Source organism: Sciurus vulgaris, assembly GCF_902686455.1.
Source record: "Sciurus vulgaris genome assembly, chromosome: 1".
In the NCBI taxonomy this organism is placed as follows: Eukaryota; Metazoa; Chordata; class Mammalia; order Rodentia; family Sciuridae; genus Sciurus; species Sciurus vulgaris.
In genome coordinates, this window is record NC_136461.1 from 9,064,040 (window position 1) to 9,074,558 (window position 10,519).

Here is a 10,519-nt window from a genome sequence, read left to right on the forward strand (position 1 = left end):
AAGCAAGAATCTCGGACAGACAGTTAGTGTAGAACAGGGAATTCGGTCAAATCGAGGCATGGAGGCCATTAGAGTCTGGGAAGGTGGAGACCACCCCTGGGCGAATGGATGGTCCGTGTCCCTTTTGATCACCAAGGTTACCTGTCTAACTGCCCTTCCCAAAAAGCTGCAGGCAGGGAGATGCTCATTAATGCCCCCTGGGCCCCTCCCTGCCTGAGCACACCCTGTGTCCCTTCCCCCTGCCATCTGCAGCTCACCTTTTTTGTCATGTCACCGGGATCTCCTGGGCCTAGTCATGTAGGCAGAAGGAGATATAAGGGGCAGTGAACAGAAGGAAGGAGACCCTAATCTATGAAAGGTGCGGGGTGCGCCCACTCCTGGGGGCTCCAGAACATCAGCCACGGCCTCTCCTCCCAGGAGAAGTCTGGGTCACTACTCTCAGCTCAGCACATGCTTGCCTGGCCTGCTTCAGCGTCTGAGGACGCAGGCCTCACCCGAAGCGGCTGTCCGCATTCCACGCTCACAGAGGCCCCCAGAGGATTCAGGAGCAACACAGGCACAGGGCCTCATGGCAGCACGTCCCCCAGCCGCCAAGGAGCAGAGGCCTTCACTTCCAGGCACCATGAAGGGCGAAGGAGGTGTGATGGTCACAGTGACCCCGTGGCCATGGACAGCGATGCCCAGGAAGCTCGCCGCTGAGTGAGAGAAGCCAGACACCACAGGCCGCATGCCGTGTGAGTCCCCTCATGGGAACTGTCCAGAATAGGAAGTGGACCCAGAGGCAGGGTCGCAGCTGGTGCAAGTAGGGTGAAGGAGACCTGGGGGTGACTGACGGCCAAGGGGCATGGTGGTGGGACGTTCTGGAGCTGGGCAGGGTAGACGGCTGCGTGGCCCTGAAGGCTGCACAGTTGGACAGGGTGAGCTCAGAGGCCACAGCCAGCCCCGGGGTCTGGGCGCCAGCCCCAACGCCACCGCAGACCAGAATGAGCTGTGCAGCGCGTGAGCCACATCCCAGGCTAAGGGAGGGGAGCAGCCACGTGGAGGCATCCTCTTGGTCTGCAGAGAGGGCTGGACAGCCCAGAGCAGCCCAGCAGGGAGGGGCCGGGACACCGGGAGAGCTGATCCCAGAGAGCTGATCCCGGAGAGAAGAGAGAAGCTCGGGGCGGGAGGTGCCCAGTGCCCCCTAGAGGACATCATGGGTGCAGGCACAGGCTGTCCCCACAGGGCAGGGGCACGCCTTGTGCTGGGAAGGACCACCCGCCCAACGACGCCTCCCCTTTCCACTCCGGCTCTCTGAGCCCTCTGGGTTTCCCTTATCCTCCCACGTAGCCTGGCCAGCCCACGCTCCGCTCTGCAGCTTCAAATCCAAGGGCGCTCTGACAACATTAAAGAGAAACAAGAACAGACGACAGACAAGGCAGCGAATGTGGATTTTATTGTGGGGCAAAAGCTGACCTCCACTCTGGCCCGTGCAGGGGTCACTGGGCATTTCATTTTATCTGTAGTGCTGGGGGTTGAACCCAGGGGTGCTCAGTTGATTATTATAAGTCAGGGTCTCACTGAGTTGCCCAGGCTGGCCTTGAACTAGCAATCTGCCTGCCTCGGGCTCCTGAGTGGCTGGCACCACTGGGCATTTTAGAGGTAACACAGGAAGGAGGGGTCTAGGGCTCAGGGAAGTCAAAGAAGCAAAGAATCACACAGCCTTGTCCAGGGACAGTGTGATCAGCCCAGCGCGTCTCTAGCTGGCAGTGACGGAAGTTAGGGTTCCACCGTCCCCCGAGACTTGGGGGCAACGGCCCCACCCTTCCCGATCCAAGTCAAAGGAAGGGCCCCAGGTCCTTGAAAGGGACGTTCCTGAGTTGCAGGCGTGAGTTGCCCACACACCTCACAGGGACAGAGTGGTAATCCCTTTCTGTAGACGCTCTGAGGGAGGTCAGCTTCCGGGGCAGGTGCTGTCTGAGCGGTCAGTGTGTCCACCATCCCTGGGTATGGCCTCCTGCTGCTGGAAGCCAGGCTGGAGTCCGGCCGTCTCACAGACATTTGAACTAACGCCTTAGTGACGAGTGTTCCACAGTTCTGACCAGAGACTCTTTGACCCCTGACCTCTGACCCCTGACCCTGGATGGCTCCTGCTCTGGGACCCCTGACATGATTCATGCCAGTGACAAGTGGCCATTCCTCTACTGTCTCCATGGTGGGTGGAGGCCGTGATGGTCCTGCTTGCTGCTTTGCTGCGTGACCAGAGCTGAATGAATGAGTGAATGAGTGAATGAGTGAATGAATGAGTGAGTGAGTGAATGAGTGAGTGAATGAGTGAATGAATGAGTGAGTGAGTGAGTGAGTGAGTGAATGAGTGAGTGAATGAGTGAGTGAGTGAGTGAGTGAATGAGTGAGTGAATGAGTGAGTGAATGAGTGAGTGAATGAGTGAATGAATGAGTGAGTGAGTGAGTGAGTGAATGAGTGAGTGAATGAGTGAGTGAGTGCGTGAGTGAATGAGTGAATGAATGAGTGAGTGAGTGAGTGAGTGAATGAGTGAGTGAGTGCGTGAGTGAGTGCGTGAGTGAATGAGTGAGTGAATGAGTGAGTGAATGAGTGAATGAATGAGTGAGTGAGTGAATGAGTGAGTGAATGAGTGAATGAATGAGTGAGTGAGTGAGTGAGTGAATGAGTGAGTGAGTGAGTGAGTGAATGAATGAGTGAGTGAATGAGTGAGTGAATGAGTGAGTGAATGAGTGAGTGAGTGAGTGAGTGAATGAGTGAGTGAATGAGTGAGTGCGTGAGTGAATGAGTGAGTGAATGAGTGAGTGAATGAGTGAGTGAATGAGTGAATGAATGAGTGAGTGAGTGAATGAGTGAGTGAATGAGTGAGTGAGTGAATGAGTGAATGAGTGAGTGAGTGAATGAGTGAGTGAGTGAATGAGTGAGTGAGTGAGTGAGTGAATGAGTGAGTGAATGAGTGAATGAGTGAGTGAGTGAATGAGTGAGTGAGTGAATGGACGAGTCTTCAGTGGGAAGCCTCTAGGGTAGGGTGGGCTTAGGCAGGAAAGATGGGGGAACGAGGGGAAAGGACAGACCCAGAGAACCTGCTACCCGTCACACCCTCTGCGTCAGAGGAGCAGATGTTCGAGGGGTGATAGGAGCTGTGGGCTTCTGTTCTTATAAATGTGTGTGTTTTGGGGGGCGCTGGAGACAGAGCCTGTGCATGCTTGGCAAGTGCTCTACACCGAGTGACCCCGGGTCCAAGCTGTCCCGCTTAGACTTCCATCCCGGGCAGGCAGCCCCAGGCTGGCCTTTCCCTGGAGTCAGAGAGGGACCACCAATAACGGAAGCAGTTCATTCCACACTGCTTGGTGGACAGGGCTTCGTCCCTCCCTCTCCCCCTTCCCACTGTCACGCCCGCCCCCCTTGGACAAGCAGTCAGTCACTTTAGAAGACACAGGATTAGCCGGAGAATCGGCTCTTTGTGGGAACCCATCAAAAGGACAGACGACCTCAGGCTTGGCTCCGAATCTGCGAGAATGGATCTCTGGGGTGTGGAATAACCTGAGCTGTGCCCGGTCTCCTCCCTCTCCGGGCAGGTGGTGGACAAGGACAGATGAAGAACACCCGCTCCCACTTCCCTGGGTTTTAAGCTCTTTTTGCATGGAAATCCTGTCCAAGTAATTAACAGAAGTAATTAGGGGTCAGATGGTCACAAATGGAAACCACTCAGTACCCAGCGCTGGTGCCAAGGCCAGCCGTGCCAAGGGCATGGGGCTGGCCTGGCAACATGGCGGTCGGACCACGGCTCTAGGGGGGAGGCCAGGTGTCGCAGGAGCCCAGGTTTGACAGAGATCGGCAACTACTGAAGAAGGAAACGTAGGAGCTCGCAGAGCCCCGGGCTCAGGGCTGTGCCCTCCGGAGGGCAGAGGGGGGTTTTCCTTTAATGTACCGGGTGTGACTCTCCCGTCCATATTCCTCACACTGAACTGTAGATTTAATTCCTTGAAAAGGGTAGGAATTTATCACCCATCCATTCCCTACCCCTCACCTACCCATGCACAACCCACCATCCGTCCATAACCCACCCACCCACTTACCTACCATCCATCCATAACCGACCCATCCATTCAGCTACAACACCCACCTATCCAAACCAGAGAGAGAGGTGTCAGCGGGTTTGTTAGGGGAATCGGCTCAGGTGATTATGCCCGTGACAGGCAGTCTGAAGCTCAGAGTCCTGGAGCCACCAGTGCAGGTCCTGGGGTCAGGATGCTGGAGAACCTGGGGTTCTGATGTCCAGGGTCAGGAGGAGGGGGTCAGCTCCAGAAGAATGGGCCGGTGAATTCTGCCTTTTGGTTCAGTCCAGGCCCTCGACAGATGGACCAGGCCTGTCCACACTGGGTGGGGGCCACCAGCCACTGACTCACACGCCAGGCTGCTCCAGACACACCCAGAAAGGACGCCATCCCAGCCAGCTAAGCGCCCCTTAGCCCAGGCGAGTTGATGCCTCAAACTAACCAGCACGGAGCGGGGCAGGCTGGGACTGGCAGGGAAGCCTCTCTGGGTGACCTTGAGAGAAGACCTGGGTGCCAAGACAGAGGAAAGAGCTGAGGGAAGCATCCAGACAGAGGGACAGCAGGTGCAGCAGCCCTCTGGCTGGGACCAGCTGGGGTTATGCAAGGACCCCGAGGTGGGTGGAGGGACTTCAGGGTGCAAGTGATGGGCAGAGGGACAGGAGCAGGTTGGCAAAGCCTAGGACCCTCAGGGCCGGTGGAGTGAGCAGCAGGCCCCCAAAGCTTCGGGTAAAATGGGATACTCTTCTGTGCCTGGAATGTTACTCTAGCACCTAACATTGGGTACAGAGTCCCCACTACCAGACCTTCACTGTCTACAGCTTCAGTTGACTGTAGTCAACCCTCGTCTGACAATATTAAATGGAAAATTCTAGAAATAGACACTTCAAAAGTTTTAAATAGCATTTACTTATTTATTTTTTGTACTGGGAATTGCCAGAAGTGCTTTACCCCTGAGACAGGTCCCCAGCCCTTTTTATTTATTATTCTGAGACAGGGTCTCGCTAAGTTGCTTAGGGCCTTGCTAAGTTGCTAAGACTGGCCTCAAACTTGTGATCCTCCTCCCTCAGCCTCCTGAGTCTCTGGGATGACAGATGTGGAGCACCATGCTTGGCTAAATAACTTTTATGATAGTATATTGCTAAAATTATTATGTCTTATTAGGAGTATGGCTAATATCATACTGTGCCTAGTTTATTTGTTTACAGTCCTGGAAATTGAATTGAGAGCCCCATACAGGCTAGGAAAGCACTCCACTGAGCCACGCTCCCAGCCCTTTTTATTTTATTTTGAGACAGGTCCTGCTAAGTTGCCCAGGCTGGCCTTCAGTGTGCGATCCTCCTGCCTCAGCCTCCTGAGTAGCTTGGGTTACAGGTGTGCGGTCACCGTGCTGGGCGCTGTGACTGATTTGTAAACTAAAGGCTGTCGTAGGTATGAACACGTAGGAACCTACGTGGAATACGTAGGGTTGGGCACCAACCCAGTCTCAGGCCTCCTCTGAACAAGGGGGCTCCTGCGATACTTCCCCAGATGCCCTGCTGGACACTGTCGTGGGCTTCCGGGAAGGACAACTGCGTGAGCTCCGCCTGGACCCAGCTGCCCTCAGCCTGCCTCCTCGCTCCCTACAACTGTGCCCTCCAGGGGGCCACGTGCCGCAGCCCTCTTCTGCCTGGGAACCGTGTGTCTGCCTCTTCATGTCACCGTGGTGGCCTGCCCGCCAGGCCGTGGCCAGGGTTGTTATTCAGTGATGAGTGACACCCTCAGCTCCGGCCTCATGGGGCTTAGAGTCTCCAGGGCGTCTGTGGGGACAGAGGATTCCACAGGATGGAAGGGACACATCCCCGGGAGCCAACATAGAGCCCCTGAGGAGGTCCCTGCGTTCCCCACCCTCCTGGGTGATAGCTCAAGGAGCGTGCAGTCCACAGCCTCCCTGGGAACAGACAGAACTTTCCGGCTTCTCCGTGTCCTGCCTGATCTGGGATCTGAGGCTGCTGCTTCGCTGGCTGGTGGCAGTGTCAGCCCTGCCCTGGGGAAGCTGCTCAGGTTTCTCAACAGAAGTGGAGGAAGCCCGAGGAAAGCGAGGTGTATTGTCCAGGGAAGAGGTGGAGGGAGGGGGCCTGGTCCTCCGCCTGGCCGTGGGACTAGGTCTGGTCCCCATTTCTGTGGGGAGCCGTGTGGCCCTGTGGTGTGGTGGGGCTGGAAGGTGCTCACTGTGTGAGCGCCCCCAACAGGCAGCTTGGGACTCAACTCCTGGGCGGGCAGGGCTGGACTGAGGAGGGGGCCCCACGGGGCCAGAGCAGGACGGTGGCAGCCAGGCTGACCCAGGCAAAGGCAAACAGACCTGATGGCCTCTCAGCCAAGAAGTTGGCGTCACTGACCTCCAAGGAGGTGCCTTGGCTCCAAGAGGGTCTGCAGCCGGCCAAGGCCACTGGGGTGGGAGGACAGGTTGGTCACTCCCTGGGAGCTCCTCTGGAGACCACGGACATTCATTTACTTCCCTGCGTGATTCCACTCTGAGGCCGATGGGGCCGGTGGTCTGTGCTGAAGGATGATTTCCTGGAAAACCAGCTCTGGCTCAGGTTCCAACGGGACTCAGAGCAAAGTGTCCGCGTGTCCGCAGTGAACAGTCCTGAACGTGGGTGTGAAGATTTCCCAAAAAAGGACATGGTATTTTTCCAAGGCCAAAATATACTAAGTCACATCCTGGGAAGGTATGTTTATAAAGAACAGATCCCATTTGTAAACAGCAGAGAACAGTGTTCTTTCTCCTTTGTAAATTCTTTTTTTCCATGGAAAAACCATTTACAGTTTGGACGTGTGTTTCTCAGCCTGGGGGCTTACAGAGCAAAGCCACCTTGTGGGTTGCAACAGAGGAAATTCCCAGGGCCTGCAGATGCGGCTCAGCGGTAGGGCCCTTGCCTCACGTGCACAGAGCCCTGGGTTCCACCCCCAGCACGGCGAAGAAAGAAAAGGAAAGAAAACCGAGGGGTGTGAGCAGATCGCTTACGCAAATGATAAATCACTTAACCCTTGAGGCCTAAAAAGGAGTTTATGGCCAATGTACCCAGCTGGTGGCTATCTTGGTAGAGAAATTTTTTGACTGAGAGATATTTTTCTTCAATTTGTCATTGTTTGATGTAGCTCTTCCCCTGAGCTCCATCCCCAGCCCTTATTTCTTATTTTGAGACAGGGTCTTGCTATGTTGCTGAGGCTGGCCTTGAACTTGGAATCCTCCTGCCTCAGCCTCCTGGGCAGCTAGGATCATAGGCGTGTGCCACCGCCCCTGGCTGTGAAGGATAGTTTTAAGACAAAATACTAGCACATTTTTAGAACACTGGTTTGTTGGCTTGGCATTTTCTCTGTCTGCGCCAATTGTTATTATAAAAATCATAAAAGTAAAAATCCATTACAATATCTGCACTGTGTAACCAGCAGTCACCTAAACAAAAGCTAATTTCTATGAAACCATTAACTGCATGTACTTCTATTTAGAGATTCAAAATTGCCTCAGTTAATTGGATATAAATAGTGGCATCTATATGTTAAAGCAGAAAATCCCCCCAAAACAAGGGGAAATGTTATATATTTTGGTCTAACTGTTCCGAATAATAACTTCCACTGCAGATAAAGGAAACCATTCTTGCTGGTAAAAACTCTACAGAGCAAGTAGAAAATGGACTGAGTAAAAACACAGTTAATCAGAATCTGCCACATGCCACTTCATTAAGTGGGGACACCATTTATGCCCCCAGACCACTGGGTGCTACCGCTAACCCTTTGCTGCAGGGCCAGCTGCAAAGTTTCAATGAAAAGACATGAAAAGAGACCAGTGCTCTTTGTTTCCCTTTTTTTTTTGGAGGGGTGGCGGTTGGAACTGGTGATTGAGCCCAGGGCGCTTTACCACTGAGCTGCGTCACCAGCCCTTTCTGTTTTTTATTCTGAGAATAAATGGGTCTTGGAATGTTGCTTAGGGCCTTGCTAAATTGCTGAGGCTGGCTTTGAATTCATGATCCTCCAGCCTCAGCCTCCCGAGCCGCTGGGATTACAGTGTGTGCCACCGTGTCCAGCCATCTCTGTGTCCTTTTTATCTTTCCTGTTTTTTTTTTTTTTTTTTTTTTTTAGAGACAGGGTCTCACTAAGTTGCAGAGGCTGGTCAGGATCTTACCATCCTGCCAGCTTCCCCAGGTTGCTGGCATTACAGGTGTGCCCCACCTTGCTTGGCTGGAGGAAGCGACTTTACTCAGACCTCAGAGTCAGGAAAAAAAGTGAACTTGACTCGAGCACTTAGCTCTGCTAATACCAGGAACCTGCACTGTGACCCTCAGGCTTGTCTTCAGTGCTGGCAGGCTCTTGGCAAGAAATCCAAGTGTGGATCTGAAGATTCTTCTGGAATCTGTGAAGCCACCTAAGTCACCTCTTTCCCCAGAACTAATACACGTGGAAGACCTTGAACCTCAGCTTTCTTCTTCAGTAATAAGTGAAACCAGTGCTGAGATTGCCTCTCCTCGGGACTTAGCCTGCACTCTCCCCTGAGTGACTATTTCTTGCTTTACCCCCAAGGCCTCTCTCTTGGGATTTCACCTTCTCCATCCACCATGGCGCATGATGATCCATTTCAGTGAGCCTGTAGGGTTTCCTCAACAGAAGTGCTACCTTCCCCGCTGGCTGGAGCCTACTGGGTGGCTCCCTACGGTGCTGAGGTTACCATGGAGACCAGGAAGATGCCGCTCACTTCCCCCCTTGCCCAGGGACTGAGAGAAGACAGCCCCTCTGAGCCAAGGATCCCTGCTCGTGGCCATAATGCTGGACCGAGAGTCTCCTCCAGGTTGAAGAGGGTAAAGAAGAGAAGACAAAAATAGCAGAAGAAGAGGAAAGCAAGGAGGTGAGGAGGTGAGAGAGGAGGGAGGCAGAGGCGTTCTGGAAGGGGACGTTCAGTTCTACGTGTTGACTTGACTGGGCTGCAGGGTGCCCAGATATTTGCTTAGTTCTACGTGTCCACTGAGGGTGTCGCTGGTTGAGATTCACATTTGAGTAGCGACTCAGATGACCCTCTCGTGTGTTGGACGCCATGCATTCCACTGAGGGCCCAAAGGACACACAAAGTCGAGAAAGGGGAACTTTGCTCCCCGTCCCCCTGACTGCTGAGCTAGGGCTTCTCCTGCCCTTGGATTCAATGTCTCCATCGGCTTCCGGCTCTGCAGCCGTGGATCATGCTTCTCAGCCTCCGCAGCTGTGTGGACCGATTCCTTAGAGCAAATCTCCTTTCATATCTCAGAGACCCCTGAAGAATACACCCTCTAGCTGCTCTGGAGTGCTCCCACCCTGCTCTCTATCACGGGAGCTCACTGATTTTCTTCATGGAGAGTTTCTCTACGTGTGATGATAATTTTGGTTCCTTGTCCTATGTCCATAAAAATATAAGGCCTGCCAAAGAGAGCAGGGACTGTCTTTCTTAACTCATGCAAATCTACAGTGCCTAGGCCAGTGCGGGTCATTTAGCAGACGCACGATAATTACTTTTGGAAGCAAAAATAGGGAGCAATGGAGGAGGAAATCTCACAGGTTATTATGAAGCTAGGTGCGGTGGGCACGCCTGCAGTCCCAGGTCCTCAGGAGGCTGAGACAGGAGGCTCACAAGTTAGAGGCCAGCCTCAGCAACTTAGAACCTTAAAAAAGGGGTGGGGATGTAGGTCAGTGGGAGAGTGTTCCTAAATTCAATACCCAGTGCTGCAAAAAAGGGGGGGAAAAAAAAGAAGATATTTATTATGAGAAACAAAAGAAAAATGGTTCCCCAAAACCTTCTAGAGAGCCTCTAGTCCAAGACTCTGCTGCAGCCCAACCCAGTACCGCTCGTGTGACAGCCTGCATCAACCCCTGGGACACACGACTTGTCTCATATTGTCTGCGACCGAAGTTCTGCATTCCACGTCCTGGAAAGCGCTGCCAGTCACAGCACACGCCAAGGAAAGTCTTCCAAATATCCCAGAGAATGCGTGAGGCTCTGTACCAGCCTGCAGCGTGTGCAGCCGGACGGGCTGAGGAGGGCTCAGGAGGGGCTGCGAAGGGAAGCACCTTGACTCCACTTCAAAGGGAAGAAGAGCGACTCTCAGCAAAGCCACCCTCACGACAGGACAAAGGGACCGTCCCTCCTCTGCAAGTAGCTGCCTCTCAGGACGAGGATTGAGATTTGAGTCGTACCAGTGAAGGTTTTCCCAGTGAACGCCCTTTGGCCAGTTCTTATCTCTTTCCTTGATACCATTTTTAAAATGTATTTTTCAGGGTACTAGGGATTGAACTTGGGGTGCTTTAACACTGAGCTACATGCCCAGCCCCACCCCTCTTTTTCAAGACAGGCTCTCATGAAGCTGCTGAGGCCGGCCTCAAACTTGTGATCCTCCTGCCTTAGCCTCCCGAGGAGCCAGGATTACAGGCATGCACTACTGTGCTGGCTTCTTGGTAGCGT